General features: G+C 41.3%; 1 protein-coding gene and 1 long non-coding RNA gene across 7 annotated transcripts in view; both read right to left on the bottom strand.

The window, feature by feature from the left end:
* The window catches only part of FGD3 (FYVE, RhoGEF and PH domain containing 3), a 117,113-nt gene that overhangs the window by 64,591 nt on the left and 29,168 nt on the right, over nucleotides 1-23,354 (bottom strand). Inside the window, exon 1 of one of the 6 annotated variants that reach the window (XM_030043481.2) lies at nucleotides 20,198-20,297. The exons of 2 other annotated variants lie outside the window; for them this stretch is intronic. The gene's annotated coding sequence lies outside the window, so the exon portion shown is untranslated. Of the gene's footprint in view, nucleotides 1-18,227; nucleotides 18,245-19,577; nucleotides 19,688-20,037; nucleotides 20,060-20,197; nucleotides 20,298-23,354 lie in introns of those variants that run through there. 3 more of the 6 variants (XM_041118776.1, XM_030043480.2, XM_030043483.2) reach the window with 3 other exon arrangements.
* LOC121232479 lies at nucleotides 1,810-22,931 on the bottom strand. The gene is made up of 4 exons (XR_005930984.1): nucleotides 22,439-22,931; nucleotides 12,578-12,580; nucleotides 8,627-8,635; nucleotides 1,810-1,820 (listed from the first exon to the last, which is right to left on the bottom strand). It is a non-coding gene; the product is annotated as an uncharacterized LOC121232479 (long non-coding RNA).

Below are 23,354 nucleotides of genomic sequence, written 5' to 3'. Positions count from 1 at the left end.
GTGCACCACCATTACCCAAGCACTGGATGGATGCAAGTCCCAAGAGTGGAAAACTCCACATGTAATTATCGCTTGGCTAATAAACTTCTAAGTGAATTTAAACTTGGCTGGAGTTTAGGTGGGGGCTGATGGATTTTGGGGGGTTTGGGGGCTTTTTTTAAGTAGTTATGTGTGCTGTTTCTTGTGGCTTCATACAAATATTTTAAGTTCTAGCTCTGATTTCTGTTCCTGCACCCATAACACTGCTATCTGAGCTATAACAACGAACTACACAATGACCTGACTGATGCCAACCTTACAATGTGTTCTCTGCATTATCCAAACGGCAACTCTCAAGCTCTTTCTTGCTATTTTGTGACAAACCTGTACCAAAGTAATTCTTTCTTATTTTGCTTGTATTTTGTACCCCTCTAGGGAATATGAGTCTGCCCTTAGCTTTCATCTCCACAGCTGACTCCGACACAGGTGCCTGCCAGTAACCTTTCCAATGCACTCTGACACAGGTGCCTGCCAGTAACCTTTCCAATGCAACAGCATTTCTATCACATCTCAGAATCTGGATGCGTCTTACCAGATGTGGTCCCAAACTTTGACAATATAATTTCAAGCCTCCAGTGACATTCATGCAAGGGATGCAGGAAACAGATTTTCAATTTAAAAAAACATGTTTAATCTCTCACTCTAGTGTTGGAGACTATTCACAAGGGAAGTCAATTCTTGAATGTAGCTTAGCTATAGTTTTCTTGAAATTTACACTCAGCCTACTTTTCATATAGGCATTCAGAGAGTAAACATTGGGGGATACTGAACATTGAATCTCCATCAGTGGAAGACAGAGTTATGAACTTTTATGATTTAACAAAGTAAAGTGGGCAGGCTATGAAAAACTCATTCTTCTGGAGGAAGAGCATTTAGCTGACTTTTCCCCCAAATGGCATAACTGAATTAGTCTAGGCTAAAATAATAAGCACAGTAACTTTCTGTGACACCAAGATCAAAGGCAGAAGAAAAAAAAACCCTGAGACTCTTCCATCTAGTAAGGAAAGCAGGTTAAATGACATATAAAGATTGTGGCATAATGAGTGACAAAGTAAAGGAGAAGTAGCCTGGGGCAGATGTCAGCCAGCCTGACATTGCAGGTGACAAAAGCCCTGCCAGTAACACTGCTCACAGCGCACTTCAGGAGATTCGTCCATCACGCAGGGATGTCAAACGGCATTCCTCTACCACAGAAAGGTAGGCGAGAAGAGAAGAGCAGCCAGACACATCTCTTTGGTGCATACAAGTCTTGCCTTGTTTTTGCATTTGGAAGTGCAAAGCAACCTGTTTAACTTCAGCACTAGATTTCAGACTTAATTCCTTGTTGTGGTTTAATCCCAGCCAGCAACTAAGCACCACGCAGCCGCTCGCTCACTCCTCCCCCCTGCCCCTGGTGGGATGGGGAGGAGAATCGAAAACAAGTAAAACTCATGGGTTGACGTAAGAACAGTTTAATAATTGAAATAAAAATTAAAATATAATAATAATAATGAAGATAACAAAAAGAGAGTGAAATGTAACCCAAGAAAGACAAGCGATGCACAATGCAACTGCTTACCACTCGCTGACCGATGCCCAGTTAGTTCCTAAGCAGTGATCCCCCCCAGCCAACTCCCCCCAGTTTGTATACTGGGTATGACATCACATGGTATGGAATACCTCTTTGGCCAGTTTGGGTCAGCTGCCCTGGCTGTGTCCCCTCCCAACTTCTTGTGCCCCTCCAGCCTTCTTGCTGGCTGGGCATGAGAAACTGAAAAATCCTTGACTTGGTATAAACACTACTTAGCAACAACTGAAAACGCAAGTGGGTTATCAACATTCTTCTCATACTAAATCCAAAACATAACACTATACCAGCTACTAGGAAGAAAATTAACTCTATCCCAGCTGAAACCAGGACATTCCTGCAGCAGGCAAGGTCCAGATATCAAAAATCCAGCTTAAGTTGTTGCAGATGACTAATTTAGAAGAGGTATGAACTAGTTTTTCATTCAAATATTTAATCACAATTATAGCAAAACCCAGAATTCATTAATTCATAAAACCTTGTTTTGCTTTGGTTTTCTCTTTTGCAAAAAGATTAATTGAAGATGGAAGATAATGCTCCCTTCTCCTTAATTTATTCCTGATTTCTTATTACGAAAAAATGTAGTGGTATTACACAGTATTGGGCAGACAACATGCCTCAAGAAAAAAATTAAGGTAAGCACTTGACACAGACTAGAACACTCTATAAGGAAGTCTTATTGACAGACAAGCATTTCTCATCGTAATTTTACCATCATACTTCTCGTTCTAGCAAGGTGACAAGAAGGGGCATTTCTCTGCCGCACAGTTGAGTCCTGCATACCACCACTGCGGCGTCCTGCCACAGAGCAGTCGTGTTTCAACTTACCTTTCCCTCTCTCTTCCTCTTCACAGTCCAAACTTGCTTCTCATCCCATCTTTTTCTGGTTATTAACTCAGTTTAGCTCTGGTCTCCAGATTTAGCCTGGATGTTTCTTGCACAACACGAGGATGCTTACCTCGAAGGGAACACCCCATACAAAACTGTCTTTGATTCCTATACACAGTGTCCTCAGATACCAGCTGAAAGGCCACTGAGGGTGAAGTGCAGTACGTAGCTGCAACTATAAATGCATTTGCACCACAGATTTCCTAAGTTAAAGCTATTATTTTGACTATCGGACAACCTCAGAGCCCTCACTGATGCCAGACGCCTGCAACACGGCCTCTCCTCTGAGAAGATGCACACGCTGGACCCCCGACAAAGGGATACAGGCAGAACCATTATTCAGCATTCCTGAGACTTTCCTCTTAGATAAGCACAGAGCTTTCTTTTTTTTTTTTCTCTTTTTTCCCTTGACAGGTAACAGGTTTTTCATTATGATGCAAGAGTCCTGATTTATAATTACACTGATTATGCAAATCAAAGAACATATTTCAAGCTAATAACGCTCCTGGGACTTCACATCTGTACTGCTTTAACACAGGAATCATAACACCAGAGCAATCCATTACTGTAAAAACCTAAAGAGATTTTACACCGGTTAGACACAAACAAATTATCCCAGCCAAAGCCATTTCAATTTGTTCCTTTCAGATTACCTGCATCTGGGTGATTTACTGTCTTGGGGATTTTCTCCCAAGAACAAAGAGGAAGATGGCAGATCTGCAATTCCCAGAATTGTTTATATGGTGGCAAGGGAGGGGGAAAAAAAAGGAGGAAAAAAAAAAAAAAAAAAAAAAAAAAAAAGAGGGAAAAGTATTACATTGCCCACCTTCCAGTGATTTAAAAGACTATTCTACACAAAGGTGAGAAACAGCCAGATGCTAGTCCCTATAAGGAAGATTCCAGCTTTCATTTAAAACTGTGTCATAAAAAAAGGCTTCATGTGCTTCATTCCTCCTTTTACTAGAAGCTTATTAAATTTGTTTGGTAATGACAAAAGCACCATGCAAGACTCTCTCACACTGCTCAGTTGATGTGCTTGTGAATCTTCTTAATGGCACATACTACAATGAGTAAACTCTCATTTAACCAGTAAGGAGAGTAAAAATTATCCTTCGCTTAAGATTTTATGACAATACCATGCATCTCCAACAGCATCCCCAACAACTGACATCCTTTCCTAATCTTGAATTGTTTTATTAGTTTTAGTAAACCAATAATTAGCCTCTGTGCATTTAAAAGTCTATTTAGGTACTAAACAAAAGTAGGTAAAACTGAGCTCAGGTTTTTTGCTACGGAACTGAGTTTTGCAGGGGAGGACTAGCTTCTGTGTTACCACAATGTCCTGTCACTCCATACTGTAGAAGTTAAGAAAATTCAACTCCATTATTGAAAAGTGTAATGAGTATTTTTACACTGATGCACTATTTTGGTAGCAGAGCTGCACATTGCAAAATACAGAACAATTTCACAATAGCGTATTTCTAGCAGTTCACAATAATCATTACAGGAGAACATTATTTCAGCTCTTAGTGCTGCTTGGTAACTCCCTCCTTGCAGTTTACTGCCTTTACAGAAAATGACCAAGCTGCAGAGTGTTTGAGGGTGGAAGGGGCTTCTGGCGATTGTCCAGTCCAACCCCTCTGCTCAAAGCAGGGTCATGCAGAGCAGGTTGCTCAGGATCTTGTTTGACTATCTCCAGGGATGAACACACATATAACGAACGGTATGACATCTGTAATGATAAAAGAAAACTTTTTTTTCCTATTTAATACAAAAGTAATGAAAGAACAATGGAAATTGTTCTTTCTCAATAAAGAAGCACCTTATTGAGAAAGGAGCCAGAAGAAAACAGTTTATTACTGTCTGCTGAGGTTGAATATGGGCAGGAACTGGAGAGGAGCAGACAGGTCACTGCGGTACCCTCTGCTGCATACTGGAAGATCGAGCGCCGCATGGGGCCACAACAATAATCGCAGCTTAGACAAGCCTTTAAAAGCCTGTACAGCACTGAGAGGCTAAAAGCAAAAGCATCCTTAGTTCTATGCCACTTCCTCATACCTGTACTTCTAACAAAGCAATCCCACATGGCTACTGCAAAGCCATCGCAGCAGAAGCCTCAGAGTGGTCCAGCCACTGACAGCGCAGATACCACTTTTTGGAGCCTTTGGGCAGCCTACAGTGACGACCAAAGGTCCATGCTACACTGTACTGGTTTCTCAGCTAACAAGAAAACACAATCCTTACCACCGTCTATGCAGCCTCAGGCTCTGCACACTGCTTCCACCAGGGACTCACAAAGCAGATACAAACCTGCCAGGTTATTCCACAGGTGCTTTACGCCTGGTGCTCCCGATGTCAAACTCCACGCTTCCAACTCCGAGGGGATACACAAGCATATTCTATGCTTTGCAGATGGAGGAACCGAGAGCAAAGTATCGTTTCCCTTGCACTAACATCTCCTTAGCCTAGATCAATGCTTCTTCAGTCTGTGATCCACAGTCTCTAAGGACTAAAGCGAGAACAAGAAAAAGAACCTGGAAAGGTTAAAGGTGTTCTGCAGAAACAATGCACGGATAAATAAATTAGAAGAGACTGAAAACTACTGAACCGGCTCCAGCATTTTGGATCCCAGAGCAGACGCAGGATAATATAAAGCATCCTTTATATTTATTTCAGCCTGGCAAGCTCCAAAGAAAGTAACACCAGCTCAAAGGCCTGTAACGCAGACTACAGAAAAAAGCTGCAGTAAAAGGAACTATTATTAGTTTTCCCGACAAAACTCCAGTTAATTTATTGTATCTGTAGCAATCATTTAATCTCTCCTGTTATCTATAATTGCACTTTCATCAAATCAGTGACTACAAGATGTGAAAACAAGGACATTTTGTAAGCACCTAGGTGGTTATTTGGGACAACAGTTACAAATCACAAACAATAAAATCCTTGTGACTGACTGTTAAATCTTCATTCTAAAGAAAAAACATCATACTTCATCTCAAAATTGCATTACAACTCTGCCAGTAATGACTTTAAAGAAATTTTGAAGAAATCTGAAGCTCAAGATGAACATAAACAGGTAACAATTTCAGAATCAGATCATTAACCCAAAATATGTATTTGAATTAATACCTTGAAAATAGTATACATTTTCTCTTGCTTAGGTGCGAGCTTTCAATCCTGAAATAAACTAAGAAAGAGTTTGGTCTATCATTACATGAAATGTAACTGGCAACTAGCATTTTCAAATATAAATGTATAGCTAATAAGGATAATAATAAACCATGTTACTTGCACAGGACATATCTGAATATTTGTGTTTAAAATTATATTGCATAAAATAGCATGTACTGTTTGGCAGTCACTGTTTCAATAATTACTGTTTTTCATAAAATTTCTGCATCATTATTCCATATTGTCCTTTTATTGATGGAGAATACTTAATGGATACAGTATATGTTTGCTGGCAAAGCTGCATTATTAAGGAGAAAGGATGACTGGAAATAATGGAGGGTTTCAAAAATAAAAGTGACCACAGAAATTTAAAAGCTATTAAGAAAAATACAAAGAATTTTCATTGTAGAAGAAAAACAGTAAAAAAAAAGATCATTACAAGATTATTTCAGAAAATGAATGACTCTTGTAATGAATTAATAATTCTGAGCTCTTACAATCATCAACGGTGAAAGTATAATTTATATCATCACAATTGTATCATTTTCATAGAATGGGTTATGGAGAAATGATTTTTGGTTTGGTTTGAGTTTTTTCAGATCTATTATTGCATATTGGCTTCAGCTAGCCTTAACTGCTGCAAATGTCACATCACAGGGAGAAGAATGAGACACCTTTTAGAGCAATACCTTTACACCTGAAGAGAGCACCTGAGTTAGCATCAATCAATAAACAACAAAATAGTAGTACTAGTACATCTCCAGATTCCCTAGTACACCTTCTGCTTCCCTGACAGCACACTGCTCAGTGTCAGCAAGCACTGCAAGCCCTTCCAAATAAAAAAGACAAAGCACATGCATACACAAATTGCAATAAAGTCTGATTATGCCCTTTTGCTTGCTCCAGCCCACATTGCTCCACTTCGCAAGTGATTGACATCGACTCGCCACGCAGAGTCACTTACCCACCACTGACTTGTGGCACTAGAGGTCTGCTTTTGCATAGGATGAGCAACCGCCGCCCCCCAAAAATACATGATACCAAACAAAGTTAGTGCTCAGAAGGTGCTTTAAGTCACGTTACCCTGCTCATAAATAAACTGGGGCTAATTAGGAGATACTCAGAGCTTAGGCATCGTCCCCTCCATCCAAATCTGGTATTCATAAATATATGCAAAGTGCATTAGCCACATCTTCCCACCTCTCTTGTTAGGCAGTGACGGCTCTCTTCGGAGAAACCCGAACAGGACGACTGCAGCCGCAGGCGATTTCTCGGGTTAAGCCAAGGCACTGCTAGCACACACGGCCCAGCGCTCCCCACTGCTACTCATTCTGCCAGGGCCACCGGGACACCGTGCCGCTCGGCGGTCCCTCCTCGGCGGTCCCTCCTCGGCGCTCCTGCCTCTGTCCCTCGGCCATCCTGCAGACACGCCACAGAGACGAACGAGCTCAGCGTGACCAACCCTGATCTCCAGGTTCCCTTAGCTGAAGCTGTGCTCTCAAAATGGAAAAAACTCTGGTCAGATTTTATTATGGACTGTGGCAGAGGAAAAACCATAACTGTCAAGCAAAATAATTGCTTAGAGGTGGTTTTTAATTTAAAAGCTCATTTGCCCTAATGACCAGGAAGAATCCTATATTTTGTTCACTCCAAGGTGCATGGTTGCAGACAAAACAACCAGAATAAACCTAAAGACAAATGGAAAAAATTCTAGTTATTCTCTCCGATTTCCTGGTCACAGATCAGAGCGGGTTTCTTCTTTCTAACCGTGACACACCTTCTCTGCCTGGCTAGATACGAGAATGCAACTTCTACGGCCTTATTTTCCTAACCAGGTATCTAGGAAAAGCATTCCTTGACTGAACAGATACTTCTTCCTCCCCACAAAGCAGCCAGTTTTGGATTCTCAGATGCACAAAAAGGCAATGTGCCTTGCAATAGGTTTATGTTAAAAGAAAGGCATAGAGCACAAGATGTACAGCTGAGGAATACTACATTAATCTTCCATTTCCTGAAACAAGGAGATGCATCTGATAAAAGAAAAGCGTGACTGGCTTAAGTGTAACAAACATTAAGTGTGTTAATGATTGGTTCTTTTTGCATTGACAAGTTTAATTTAGTGGACACCCAATACATATTTTAATCTTAGAATTCTGTACATGGCATTTAAAACCATTAAATAATATTTGAATGTCAGAGCGCATAGCATACACAAAGTACGTGCAGTTTTCAAAATAAGTGACCCAACCAGAGATGTTCCCCAAATATTTCAGTTCACATTTGACAATGGAATTACAATGGTTAGATTAGAGTTAAATCAAATAATTCATTCTAGCCATGAAAACTATAAAAAATTTTTCATATCAACTAAAATTCAATTTATCACATATTCTACCCTATATTATATGCTGGGGTTCCTCATTCTTTTACACAGTAAGATATATTTTATTTCAAAATACTTTCAGAATTACAAATATAAAAGCTAGAGCCATAACAATACATTAGTTTCTTTGAACACAGAACTTAAACTGTAATTACATTTAACAGCATAAAATTCCATTCCACTCAGCGATCTGTTGGAAATACAGATAATAATATTAAATTAAAATTACTGGGCTTTGGCATTTGAAAAAAAAAAAAATTTTTAAACACAAAAAAATCACCTGAAAGGCAGATTGCAGCATTCATAATGACCGCACATGAAGCGGCAAAGGCTGCCAAATCAAGTAGTTTCAGTGTTCAAAGAGGATGCAAACAAGTCTATTAAGAGTCACCACCATCTGGGCGTCAGGGACCAGGAACAGTGGGGCAGGAGTCTCTGCTCTCCCCAGGGAAATATACCACATTGCAAGACCATCATTACCATTATTATTTATACCACACCATAGATGTTCAATGACATTTTACAGACAGATAAAAAACTGGAAAGCCCTGCCCTTGGGAATTAAAATCTGCTAGGACAGAGCAAAGCTGTATGAGCAGAACTTGCATAAGCCTTTTTGAGCAAGCCTAAACACACTATGTACACATTGCAACCCATCCCTTCAGCACATTTGCAGCAGCAAGCAGAGAGGACACAGTCAGGACACCCACTCCTACCGTATTTGACTCATTGTGCAACACAAAGAGCTTGGGCTGTGTTGGGGAGGGAAGAACGGATCCACAGAGAAAGCACTCAGCTGTGTGGTCCTCCTTGTGATCAGGAGTAATGGCAGGGAGAATTTGGAGTGAAGAGGTCTAGAAATTTATTCTACCTTGAACTGAAGGTCAGTCCCCCCTCCCTGTGTCTAATTTTTCCTTGTTTGATGAAGGAAAGAGACCACAAAGTTGGGAACTCTCTGGAATAAGCAGATGATGCGTTGGAAACACTCAGACACTACAATGACAGCCACGAGGTCAAACAGTTAATAATGGCAAGTTATAACAGGTTATCAAATTGAGGAGAAGGAAAGTCAACTTGTGACTGAGGGGCACTAATAGGTAAGAAGCAGCAACAATATGAAATACTCTGCTCCCATTTAACCTTCCCTGGTGGCCTTTATTTTCCCTTGCAAGATGGCTGTAGAAATTAGTATTTTAATTTGCCTATGGGTGGCACTTCGCACCATTTCACAGAGACGCAGCCAGCCACCCCAGTGTGGTACCAGCTATTGAGCAGTAAAGGTAATTTTTTCATTCCATTTTCATTAGGTTCAAATCCATATTCCATCCGACATTGCATCATAAGATGGATATCAGCAATAAGCACTCCAGAAGTAGGCAAGCAATGGGAAGAAATGCCTGTAAACATTTAACACCAAGAAAAACAACTGTCTGCCTTCCCCCTCCGACGCAGACTCTAGGCGGGAGGGACGCAGCACCAGCATAACTCAGATTAACTCGGCACCCCCAGCTACTGCCGCCTAGCAGTAACTTAACTACTGCCTCCTCAGAACACCTGCCCTCATCGCCTGTGTGATCACAGAGAACAAGAAACCTCAAACTGACATGTTTTATCTCAAACTTGGGGCAGGCTAAGGGCTCGCACGTTAACCACTGAGCATCTGAGCTGATAGATCATAACTTACTATTCTGTCATAATTTGATCACAAACAGTTGCATTCCTGGGTTCTTAAAAGGTTAAAATTCTTATTTTGGTTTAGCACATTCCTTAATTTAGGAGAAATGAAAAAGAACAGAAAAAAAACCCAAACCCCAAAACCCCCAAACTTCAATAGGAGCATATCAAAGGCCAGTACTGTTCCCTTAACTACTTCAATTCAATTAACATTTTCAGGCTACCTGAGAACAGATCCAAGGTCTAACAGCACAAAGGATTCTGTATCTTGCACGGCAGAAGCCACGTTTAATCCTCTTTCCTCACTTGACTCAGAAGTTAAAATTGGGAGGGAGGGGTAGAAGTCATTCCTGGAGATTTTTCAAATGTTCTGTTTTCCAATAAAAATGAGAATTTCTTTTAAGAACTTAACAGAGGGAAGTCTCATTAAGGAAAAACAAAACTCCCACAAGCAGCACTCATCCACAATCAAAGGAGAATCAACACTTCACTATTTCTAAATCCACTTCACTTTGTAGGTACTTGGATAAGGGAGCAGATCAGATTAAGCAAGACAACGTGGGCAGCAAGATGGCTTAAAAGAAAGGTATTCCTAAGTAATTCAGGGCCTGATCTTTGGCTATTAAACAATAAAGGGTAATGGTAAAATTGGCTGAAAGATCTTGCATGTGTCACACAAATGTTCAACACGCATTTCTTATATGAACAAACTTTTGAAGTTATGATGTAGAAAATGTCTCAAGTGAGACTTTATTTATTAGCTATGAAGCAGCACAACATGGCATTTATAAGGTCAAAACCCTATTTTATATGTGCATTCACGTCCCTTCTCACAGTCAGAATAAATCTGTGTGCTGTATTCATTGCTGTTGTTACCGTAGCTTAAATACTGTGTGTGCATACATATATATACACAGCCGTCCCCCCAATCTGACATAATCAATTCCCAAACTTGTTCCAACATGCAGTTTACTTCAGCACAGTTCTGAGCATCCACTTCCCACCTTGCCAACGTTTCCTTGTATAGCACAAAACCATGAACACAAATACTGAAAACAGTGACACTTTTGAGAAGGACTGCAAGATTCAGGCCAAGTTTTAATTAGCTTGGTTTTGTTTGTTTATTTTTACAGAAGCACATGATGAATTTTTCTTTTGTCTTTTAATGTCAAGGAAGAAATAGGCTAGTATTCATATTCACTATGGGTAATTATCCCAAAAAGCTAAGCTCATCTTTCTGCACAGTGCTTTCAAAGGTAGACAGACAAATTATAGCAGATAGTATCAGTACCATTCACAATGCCATATTTTGCAGAAGCTATTTATTCTTCGCTTTGTCCTTAACAATGCTTTAAACCAATTGCTGATTTGTCTGGATAATTAACATCCAAAATCCAATTCTTCACAGATGAATTGGAGCGAGTTTGAGTACCAGAGAATGCAGCTATTCATCAGCAGACAGTCCACACCGGGTGGACAATGGCTTAAATTTTGCTGCACATTGAAGATGATGTAATTACCAAGCTTGAAAGGAATGTAATCTATACTACCAAAGAAAGTATTAATAGTGGTATGATCAGTGGAGGAACAAGAAACCAATATTTTATCATTGCATGAAACAACAGTACTGATTTGCAAAACCCAGTTGCCTACATTGTGCATAGCTGTGTTGAGAAACGGGAAGTACTTAGGTGGAAAACTCATTATGAAGGGAGCTGGATTCCCCCAGGGCTTAATGAAACCATATGAAATTTGGTATCCTGAGGTAGCTATCATTAGGCCATTCACTCATATCAGTCGAATTCTCATTGTTATTATTATTATTACTACAAGTAAACCTGCAGCAAAGGTATTTTTAACTCATCTCTCCAAAAGATACATCTGAATTCTTCCTATGTTTTGACTTCCCTCCTCAAAATTTTAACCCATAAACTCAGCAGATCTGGCAGCACGGAAGCCGTTTGGGGCTAACGCAATCATGCAATTTGCAGCCAGTAGCCCTGTAATAACTACTAGCTAGCCCTGCTGGTGGAAAAACATTTCAACTACTGCAGGTCCTGCCTAAGATACTCCTTTTGTTGATAGCAAACTTCCTCTACATTAAAGAGAGCTGATGGTCACACCTACTGCATTTCACATATTGAATATAGTCCTATTTTTTCCCCTAATTACCAATTTACAGTATTACTGGGAGCTACTTTACATGTAGCAATGGATCTGTCCATATCCATCAGAGGAATTGTTCTCCCACCAGTAGATGTAATGTCTTCTTTTTGCCTCACCGCTGAAGCCATTGATACCATGTTGGTAAGTTGGCAACATGTTAAACTTGTGTTCTTGGTCCTCACTTTCCTTTTCTCTGCTTTCCTCAGTTGAGCTCCAAACACACCATACGGGCACACACCATAGATCATGGGAACGGGGGTAGGAGGGCAGTCGTCATTGCTTTCAGCAGGACAACTGTTAATTTGCACAGCACAACTATCTTTTTGTCCATGGAACTGTGTTTTTTGATCCATAAACACCATACAAATTATGAAAGGATGGAAACTTTAAATGTAGGTTCTCAATCACTTCTTCTTAATAATTCCTTAAAACCACAAGCAGCACCATGGAGACAACATGATGTAGTAAAAAAATTTTTTTTTAAATGAAGCTGAAGTCAATGAAAAAAGCACATTGTACTGTTTTTCCTCTATTTGCTCCATTCAGTAACAGGTAAACCAATGCTGGACACCACTGTTTTAAGCAGAAAATGTGTTTGTAGAAAGTTCCTGGTATGCATAGCTTCATTTTCTTAAACGCTTTTCTTCTGACCTTTTTCAATTATTTTTTTTCTTTAAGGTCAAGACAACTTTCTCCCCCCCACTTATCTGCTAGCACTCTGACCCAAACCACCCAGCGTACCGCATTGCTGCCTGACCCCACAGAGTTCATCCCTTCTCTCTGGGCATGCTTCAAACTGGCAGCAAATGCGTAGCCTGAAAGACTTGCATGTCCCCCTAGGTTTAATTAAATGGCTTAGAAATAAACCCATTTCACATTAATTTAATAAACAGATTCACATACTATTTGAGAGAGTTCTTCAGTCGGTTTCCAAGTACATAAGGATGAAGAAGAAAACCTAGGATTTTCCCTCCTTTGAAATACTCTCTTAAGTCTTCTCTCACCTTACCTCATCATAAAAATGAACATTCATCCAAACTGCTCTACTTTGGGCACACAACATGGGACAAGTACAGGAATAAATGAGGACGTATCAGTTAGGTAATTTAGCTGTCAGCTGAATACATCAGGGTGCCAGACTGTCAGATTCAATTTCTACTTTTTTAAAATAATAATAGGAAAAAGTTAATGAAATGTTGCCATCAGAACACCCTGCTCAGAACAGGCACAAGACACTGCTGCTTAGAAAATGCATATGGTAGAAATGACTTATTTTCATGTAAAAGAGAGAACAATCTTTCAAATCAAGGTTACAGATATTCTCTCAAATCTTTTTGTTTCAAGAGCACTAGATACAGCTACATTTGAATCTTGTGAACATTTTGTCTCTCTCAATTGCAAAGATGCTACCATTTAATCTAACCAGCAATGCCCCTGCCTTGATCTACCCATGCTAAAAATCATTGCCAAACAAAATTATTATGAAAGTAGGAAAACATGACAGTTCCATTGCATACAGCAAAGTATATGCTATCTATTTTTATCTTAAAAGTTGAAAAAAGCATGTAATTCCACTTCCCTGGAAATAAAAGAAACAAGGAGAAAATACCATATTAATGGGAACGTTTGCCTGTCTTTCCTTAACATTTTAAAGTTACCTTTATATCATGAGTGCAGGGGTGTTGGGGCTACTCAAGGTTTATACCTACAACAAAGTTGCTTTTCATTTCCTACGAATATTGATGATAATAGTGTAGTTTGAGCAATTCTCAGCAATGCCAAGCAAAAAAACCCAATTCATTCCAAAATACAGATAATCCACTCCTAAAGCAGACAAAAAACTAACCAGAAACACCAAGTCCAGTGATAAGAAAAAAAAATTAATTACTGAGAGTTATTTCCGCTGACTGAGAATTTACAAATTCTAGCACCATGACCAAAGGCATGAAATAAACCTATTTCCAAACCGGAATCTTACCCTTTTGGAAACATGGTCACTTTTTTGCCACAGCAGCAAGTATTTCAGTGTTCTCTTACTCATTCCCACTCTCCTTTTCCCATGTAAATACAGACACTAACCATAACAGAAAAGAAGTCCTATTAACATAGCATTTTCAGTAAGCTTCATTCAGTGGATTCTTCTCCAAACCACTGACACCCAGCCCTTCTCACAACACTATTAAAAATTCTGTGCTAATCCAACTTCTTTTCTTTTCCAGCCATATTAGCATAGCTGTGCTTGGATGAAAGTCTCCCTGAGAAGAACTGCTTCATACAGGTACAGCTGCAGGCAAGCACAGTCAGACCGAGCTTCTAGGGTGCGTCTGGCCCAGAGCAGGGAGAGGACACAACAGACCAGACCTGACTCTTGGAGACCTTACCCAGGATGCTAAATTAAAGTTTTTCAAGCCTGAATGTGGACATGGCCAGGCGCGTGAGCAATCCCATGGATTTCAGGGGGACTGCTCACAGGACTACAGTTACAACATACACTGTGCAAACACTCATCCACAGTTTTCAAAGCTGGGACTAGCCATATGGTTGAGAAGTGGTTTATGGGTCAGAGCTCTGCAGAAAGTCAGTAAGACATTGAATTTTGTAAGCACTGCCTCAGAAAAGATGACAAATTACCCGTATTTAATCTTCAAAACTTCCACTATTATTAGGAAGTCAGCTCCGACTAGGGCTGTAAGACATGATGAAAGACACAAGTAATGGTTCTAGAAAGCCCATTTAGAGACCCATTGCACACCTCCCCTCTTGCAAAGCAACAGAAATGCAATGAAGAACACAAACGCAACAGAAAGTACAATTAGAAACTCAAAATACTAGATAGAAGATAGTCTCCAGTCTCTCTATTACCAACTTAAAAACCACCAGCTGTCAGTAATGTTCAGTCTTTCTCCAGTCTCAGTCCTCCATGACCTAAATATTCACCGATTAGTACTTCCGTGCATTTAACTCTTTAAGGGCCCAGTCCTGAAGCCCTTCGTATTTCTCCATCCAGACTGCTCAGAGGGAACACAAGAGCACTGGGCAGCTCCTTTGGAAGGGAAACTCAACACCTCGCAGGATCAGCTCTGTGTGTCGTATCTATTTCCATGCTAGTATATCAAGTTAATGGCCATTGCCATTCATCCTGCTTCTCACGGCAACATTTCCAAAAAAGGACATTTTAACAAACCAGACCAAACACTCAGTAGCAGAAAGAAATGGTAAATCCTGTGCTGAAGGACAGAACTTAACACAGGTGCAAGATACAGATGGTGGGACTAATGGTGCAGTTTTATACTACACTCAACCTCCTCCAACTGAAGGAGGTCTCCGGCCCTGCTCCCTCAACCACAGACACTATATTATTCTTGGTTGGAAGGCTTTTGTCAGGTCAATAAATTGACCCAACTCTGAATTGATTCAGCTCATCCCATGCATGGGGAAGTGGTGTGAAAGCAGGCTGCGCTTTGAGTGCAAGCCAGCAAGACCAGAGGCAGCAGGAAGTGGAACTGGCCTCCGAGACGGCTCCTACCATGGTACAACAGATAGGGCAGCTATTTTGACAGGTCCTGTGCTCTGCAGAACCCTGGGAATGATATGGTTTACAGCAACTCAGCTGGCCAGTAAGCAGAAGCACTGGGTCTCAATTATTTTTGCCTAATGGCATGGCAAAAAATATAGAAACCTCTTGTTCTGCAACAAAATAGTTTCACTGGGAATCAAATCCAAAAATCGATACTTTTCTTTCTTCTTAAAAACAAAGTCACCTTTACAAGCAAAGTAACCACAGTTTCATCTTCCCACCTTCTCAGACCATGGCATTTTGGCCAGTCATTCAGTAAATTTAACCCAAGTTAAAACCAGCTTGTCTTTGATAACCAAAGAGGTTGAGACCTTTAGCTTTTTCAGTGAAGCGTTTTTTCCAGACCTCTATCATTTTTGTGGCAAGGGTTTTTTAATGCCACATCTGCATTTATAGGGGAAATGAAACTTCAACTGAACCCATGCTTAAGTGAAAATGCTCAATTTTGGTTTCCCATTGGAACTTGCAAATGCAGAAACTTCTGGGTTTTTTTGTGGGGAGGCAAAGAATAATAGCTCTATAAAAAACAGGATTCAATTTTAACAATGAATTTAACCACTATAGTGAATTATCACCTTTTTGGAGGGGCTGGGAGAAGGGACCCTATATGTTGGAAAGAATTTTTGGACCTTGAATGCGGTTCTTCATGGCAGTCCATACGCCAACACTCCCCATGGACTTGGAAAGACGAAGAAGGAGGATTACACTGCAAGCTAGTGCCAGTCTCTGACACAGAGCAAAACCAGGTGGTTCCTAATAAAATACTGCAAATGAATATGATCCTATTCTGTAGGACTGAAACCAAGTCTTTCCCCACTTAGAAATGGACAAAATTAATAGGAAAAAAATAAATACAAATGTCTTGATTTCAGGTGAGTGTCAGTGGGCTCTTAAAGCACTACTGCTAGCATCAGATGGAGTAAAATGCATAATTTCAATCTCCAGGATCCTTAAGTACCAAGAATGCTGTAATGCCATCTTCACTGCCAGTCTGCCCTATCCCCATTGGACCTTCATACATTTACAGGGGCTTCTTTTGGTTTGGATTTCCTTACAGCACCAAGCTTGGCCCAAACCTTGGGAATAAGAGGGGTTTTGTTTTGTTGTTTGTGGTTGGGGTTTTTCTGGGGGTGTCATGGTTTAACCCCAGCTGGCAACTAAGCACCACGCAGCTGTTCACTCACCTCCCTCACAGTGGGAAGGGGGAGAGAATCAGAAGGGTAAAAGTGAGAAAAACTTGTGGGCTGAGATAAAGACAGTTTAATAGGTAAAGCAAAAGCTGTGCACGCAAGCAAAGCAAAATCAGGAATTCATTCCCCACTTCCCATCAGCAGGCAGGTGTTCAGTCATCTCCAGGAAAGCAGGGCTCCATCACGTGTAATGGTTACTTGGGAAGACAAATGCCATCACTCCGAATGTCCCCCCATTCCTTCTTCTTCTCCCAGCTGTATATGCTGAGCATGACATCCTATGGTCTGGAATATCCCTTGGGTCAATCGGGGTCAGCTGTCCCGGCTGTGTCCCCTCCCAGCATCTTGTGCCCCCCCAGCCTCCTCGCTGGTAGGGTGGGTGAGAAGCAGAAAAGGCCCTGACTCTGTATAACCACTGCTCAGCAGTAACTAAAACATCCCTCAATTATCAACACTGTTTCCAGCACAAATCCAAAACATAGCCCCATACAAGCTACTATGAAGAAAATTAACTCTATCCCAGCCAAAACCAGCACATGGGAGGTGGGTTTAGGTTTGTTTTGGTTTTTTTAACTACTCCTAAATTAATGACTTTCAAGTTTTTGCCTCTAGCATTTATGGTATGTTTCTTAACTTTAAGGATCTTGAAAGCAAGGCATGTAACCACAAAAATCTGTATGACCTAACTCCATCAGACTTTTGCTCTTACTTGTTATGCTCATCACTGATTTATCTCATTGTTTTGAGCCTCTGGCTCAAATGAAATCTTTTCTCAGATATCTGACATGAATTTCCAAAAGACTGGATTTTCTGCACAGTTGCTATATTCGAAATCATAACATCAGGTAACATTAAGGTGAAGGGGAAATAGCTGTTGTCACGTAGACATGCAGTTCTTCAAAGGACACAATCCTACCCAGCTCTGGATAATTCCTGTTAAACATTACTTGGAACTTCAGCCCCAGCATTAGACAGAACTCAACACTTTTCCAAATTAAAAAGAAGTCATTATATTATTCATGTGGCAGCAAGTAAAACATCAGGTTGATGGGAGTGGAGAGGGAAACGTCTGGTTCTTCGCTTTCTCATGTCAAGCATGTAGGGTAATAATACAAAAACAAAAGTCACTGTCATGTTGTAGTTGCTTTTCAATTGCCTCAATACTGAAACATGCTCACAACTTTGCCACAAGGGCAAGTAAATCCATATGTTCTCAGAAAATGTCACAGATACTACACTTCTCCTCCAGGTTTACACAGGCACAAGTGACAACTGCAATGATTTTTACTTCCACTTACCCAAATTACAGTGGTTTTTTTCTGTCAAGAAGTATGATGATAACTTAGAAGTATGTAATTACCTTCCTCTGCTGACACTGAAACGTCACCTCCACAGAACATCTAACACTACTCATTATTCCACTAAATTCACTATAAATTACACAGGTTGCTATTACAAGTATGAAACAAACACCTTCCCTACGATCCTACAAACCTTGCAGAGAGAAGGCAGAAGATAGCACTAGGGATAGATCTCCAGGTAAGATGTCTACTCCCCAAAGTAAATACTCACCTAGAAGATTCCCGAGTCGGATCACCCCAAGACACTAACCACAAAGTAAGCACCTGTCTAACTCCATGCACGTGCCTGCAGCTGTGGCAGTGGAGACCAAAAGCCAGATGCTCTCCCACCAGCACTCCCCGACAAAGCCTCTTAACCACTCTGCTGCAGCCATTGCCTTTCTTGCACACCCTCTCTAACCCGGTGAGTCTTTCATTCCCTTCTAAACAGTGTCAGCATTTCAGAAGAGCTTGAAGCACCCTGTATGGTCTAACCCTTGGCAGTCTGGAAAAATTTGTGAGTGGTGATATTTGAGTGCCTCAGACCAAGAGGGGAACTAAACACAGATCTTGATCCACCCCAGGCGGTGTGTTTTTAGTAAATCCCAACAAGTGGGAAGGAACGGCTAGCACCGTATCTTGCAAAAACTTCCACTGTCTTCCTACCTGGGAGGTGCATTCAGCACCCCTTAGCAAAGAAGGGTAGAAGAACTGTTTGTTTCTTGACCATGATCAGACCTTTTTCTTGCTGTCCCCAAGCTTGCCCCAAACTCCAGCCATGCCTGAATGAAGATGCTGTTACACCTTAGCTCGTACATAACTTTCAGAAGTCCCCAGGCTCCACGTCCCACATGGCAATGCCACAAGAATACAAGAAGCCCCAGGACCATGCAAGAGCTCAGCATAAGTTTTCAGGACTGCAACACCAGAATCACGGGGAAGGTAGACTCTTAACTCGTGCTGGAGGTGCTCATGTGCTTGTTTAGATCCCACCTTAGTTGTACAGCAAATTGTATACATTGGACTGTGCTTAATCAAAGAAAACCCTGCAAACATAATTTACTTTAAGAGCTGGGTATCATTAAAAGTCCCGTACCAACAGGAGCTGTAAGATACTCCCTCAAACATCTCAGAGAATGCATAAATAACAAATATTTAGAAAACAACAAAACAGAAAAGGGATGGAGGGAAAAATCTGATCCAGGTCCCAATGTTGTCATGGTGACTTCACAGCCATTATGTACTTCAGACACATTTAGAAGCAAGCTACATTTTTACCCCTCCCCAACCAAATAATGCAAGGAAGGAAAAAAAAAAAATCCTGCCAGCTTGTCACAAGCCAATCAAATGGCAATCCAATCCTTTGATCAGGCAGACCCCTGAAATATTTCAATCAATACTATTACTGCACTGTGATTCATGTACTCAGACAACATGGAAACAGACATAAGCAGAAAATTAAAAATAATAATCTGTTCAATCCATTTATCATACAAGATGAGGATACTCTTTGAAACGTTTCTGACCATGCTTATATCAGACAGGTTTCTGCTTTCAGAATATTTAAAAAATAATTACTTACAACATCATTTCATTCTTCCCCATCTGCAGACATGGTTTGCAAGCAATTGGTTTTCTTTTACCAAGTACTACCAGTTCCACATGCTACTCTTATCACACACAGCAATCAAATAGCCTTAGCCTGCTCAAATATAATAAAATCCTCTCAACATCTACACGCAAATGCTGCATAAATACGGATGTTAGAAAGCATGCACCGTAGAGATCATAAAATCAATCCAGCTCATTACAGCCGGAAACACGGCAAACGCTTTACTACCAGCTTCTAAATTGCTCACACAGAGCACGCATTGCCAAATGCCGCTACAGATCCCCACTTCTACACCAATAAAAGGCAAATGCATAATACAGTCAAAGAGCAGGCATCTGTTAAGACACCATTTTCTAAACGATACCTGAAAAGACATTAAAGACTCCATGAGAAAGCAAGATTTGCAACAGATCACAGCATGCAAGCTTACCAGCAGCTCGCCAGCACAGCCTGGCCAGCCATCTGCCCCTTTCCCCCCCACCTCGAAGCTGTTTCAGGAAATCGCCACATTCGCTTCAAAGAAGGATAATTCTGATAACCCCCACCCTCCAAGTTAATCAATTAATGAAGCAAGACTGTTTTTTCCTTACTAAGCAACGTACGGACACTAGGTCACTTGAAGGTTGCCCGTTCTTTCCTGCTGTAGGGCCTCCCAAATAACAACTGCCCATCCAAATTCAGCCTTTTTTTTTTCCTGTTTTTTTTTTTTATATTCATTCAAAGCTGTAGGAATACACTCAGCCCTTGACAATGCCAGCTTGCATGATGAAAGAGCAAAAGTAGTTTTGAGGCAGCAGAATGCCCTCCCCAGGTTACCATGGAAATAAATGTGGGAAGGGGAGGGGGCTTCGCTGATGGTAATGCTGCTACTCAGTGGAGATGCTTTAAAGCCAGGCTGCACAGGACTGTACACCAGGAGAAGAAAATGGGTTTTACTACTACCACTTTAATTTTACCTGCACTTACTTTCGTTTCCACCAGATTTCACATAGGTGAAAAGCATGAAACTTCTCCAAGACACTGGGGGGATGCCGTTTGAAACAAGTGCGCTGTAAGAGCCCTCCAAAGAGGAGCCGGAGAACTGGAACTTTATTTACATACTGGAATTTGCACAGATGGGAATTAATGCTCAACTGCAATTAAAAATTGGTTGACAAGGATGAACCTGTTGCACAGCTGAAGCTGTAGCAAGGATGACTAGTTTCAGGAAGGCTTGATAAGGAGCATCAGCTTATCGTTAAAATGCAGGGTAGCATTTCTCTTATGGACAATTATCATGCATAGTATGAAACACATCACCTCAATCATTTTACTGTTGTTTGCAGCACTGAGAAAAGCCCATCAGCAAAAGCAGGGCGGGCACTGCGACACACTGCTCCACGGCTGCTCCTCCAGCAAGACCCTGACTTCACGCCAACACCGCGCTCTCCCTCCTTGGGTCTTGTCAGACTTCCCATTAAAAGTCAACCAAAATAATCCACGGTAGGCTGAAGCCTGGCACCAAAATCCTGCTGAGGATGACCAGTACAATTTCATCAAACTGATTAAATTTGATACAAATTTAGTTTGCATCAATTCAAGAGCTGCTAGGTACAGTGACATTAACGCAATGCTTCTGACCGAAGCGCAATATTCACTGTCCAGTATTTGCCACAAAGCAACTGCAACTTCCACAGTCATCGGTTTACCATTAACTACTACTAATGTATTTAAATGAATTTAAATGTTGCATGTGAAAGAAGTCCCCATGCACTGTCTCTGAACACACAGGAATTGCTAAAGGTTTTTTAATAATAGTTATTAGAGAGCTCCACCTTGGCACACTAGCCAGACCTCCTCTCTCCTCAGAGGACACCAAGAAGCCTGCGTTACACAACAGACCATTCTGGGTTTGCAAGCAGCGCAGCTAAAGGCGATCCACTCCAAATACTACATGTTTACTTATAATTTCCAGCAGGCTTGTTTAAAAAGTTAAGCCAAGAAGAGAGAAGGGAACAGAGTTGTGGGCCATACGAAAGGACAGACATGGAGTAAAGCTGAGGTGAAGGCACTGTGAGAACAGCTACAAGCCAGCTGGGCACAAGGCTGGCAAGACCCGTCAGGCTGAAGAGTCTCTCTGCAGAAAACCCCGGCGGTGGCTGCTCCCGCAGCTGCTCCAGGCAGCCCCAGCAGCAGCTGCCTTCTCCCTGGAGCTCCCTCCTCATCCCCCCGGTTCCCACGTGGGGGGCAAAGCAGACACCACCAGGGTCCCAGTGCCGCTAAAGAGGTGGCTGATAGATCCCACCCGTGTGGGGCCAGGGGAGAACTGGTGACGGCAATATCCTAAACGGGGTCCCTTTCTGACTCCTCTCTCACTTGCAGCAATTTCTGCCTTAGTTTGAGTTGACAATATGCAGCTTGTGCAAGAGCACCCTTTCTTTGAGAGAAGGAAAAAAAAAAAAAAAGTATGAACAAATGTTTTCCCTAACAACATCTTGCAGCAGGGAGATGAAGTAGTATTACATTTATACATACACCATCCCTAGAAGACATACTACTGGTACAGGAGTGGAGAAATCCCAGAGGGAAGGTAGTCCCATCTTCCTGTGAAGCAAACAGCCTAATCCACATATTTCTACCTGTTTTCCTCCCAGCCAAACAGGATTTCAACGTTTCTTTACTAGGCCACAAATCAAAAAGCCTAATACAAATAAAATGCAAATCTTACTTATTTTATGGCACCACAATAAAAATAAGTTTTGCTGATTACATGGTACCCAGATCACACAGAGCGTGATTCAGCATGCTTTCCTGTGCTCCTACAGCTGCCCCCACCATCACGTCTTTATAACCACTCATAGCAAAATCCCAATTCCTACGCAAACTCAAGGAAGAGCACAACTAAATCTGCCAATGCAAACACAGCAAAACACCATAAAACACCAACTGCTACAACAAGCAATGGGGAAGGGCTAAAAATGCTTAAAAATCCCAACAGCCAGAAACCAGAGTAGCCCAGCTACTGCTGCAGCCAAAAGCCAAGGAGCAGCTCTGCACGGCTCACCTAGCCTAGTCTTACACGTTTCTGGCCATATTCCCTTACACCGATGCCAGCTTTCCACTGCGCCCCGCTCACAGCCCCAGCAGGCACAGAGCAGCGCAGGATGGGGCTAGTCTGGAGCAACCCACATGCCAATTGCCCAGCTGGCAGCTGTCAACCTCATGTTTTTGCCCACTCGTCTCCTCCTCTCTAGGGACCTATTTGGCTAATGAATTTTGGAAGAACTGAAAGGAAAAAAGATTAAAAAAATTTAGCTCTTTACCCCTTTTATCAACCTGCTCTGAAATGAGCCTGTAGTCTCAAGAGCAGCAAGGGACAGACAACACCATTGCATAAACCTCATTTCCTCAGGAAACCAGATTAAAAAGCCACACTGTTGACTACCAAGGAAGCTCAGCAAGATCAGGGGAATTCACATGGGAGCAGCTCAGATGTATTATTCTTTTGTTTAAAAGGTGGCCTGCCAGGGGGAGACAAAGGTAACAACAGAGGCACAGCAGAAGGCCAAGAAATTGCAGGCATAGCACATACTGATTACTAAAAAGAATATATATGTTTTTATATGTATATAAAAATCACACATATCCAGGTATGTCTGGAAAGCATAGCCAGGAGGTTTCTTCAAAGACTCCCTGAACAAATAAAAAAGCATTACTGTTTTAGACTTTCTAACAGCTAAATAGCAATAGACCCTTACCAGCCTGCAT

This window comes from Aquila chrysaetos, chromosome 20 (genome assembly GCF_900496995.4).
Source record: "Aquila chrysaetos chrysaetos chromosome 20, bAquChr1.4, whole genome shotgun sequence".
In the NCBI taxonomy this organism is placed as follows: Eukaryota; Metazoa; Chordata; class Aves; order Accipitriformes; family Accipitridae; genus Aquila; species Aquila chrysaetos.
Note: the sequence above shows the minus strand (reverse complement) of the source record. Positions and strands in the feature narration are given on the sequence as shown.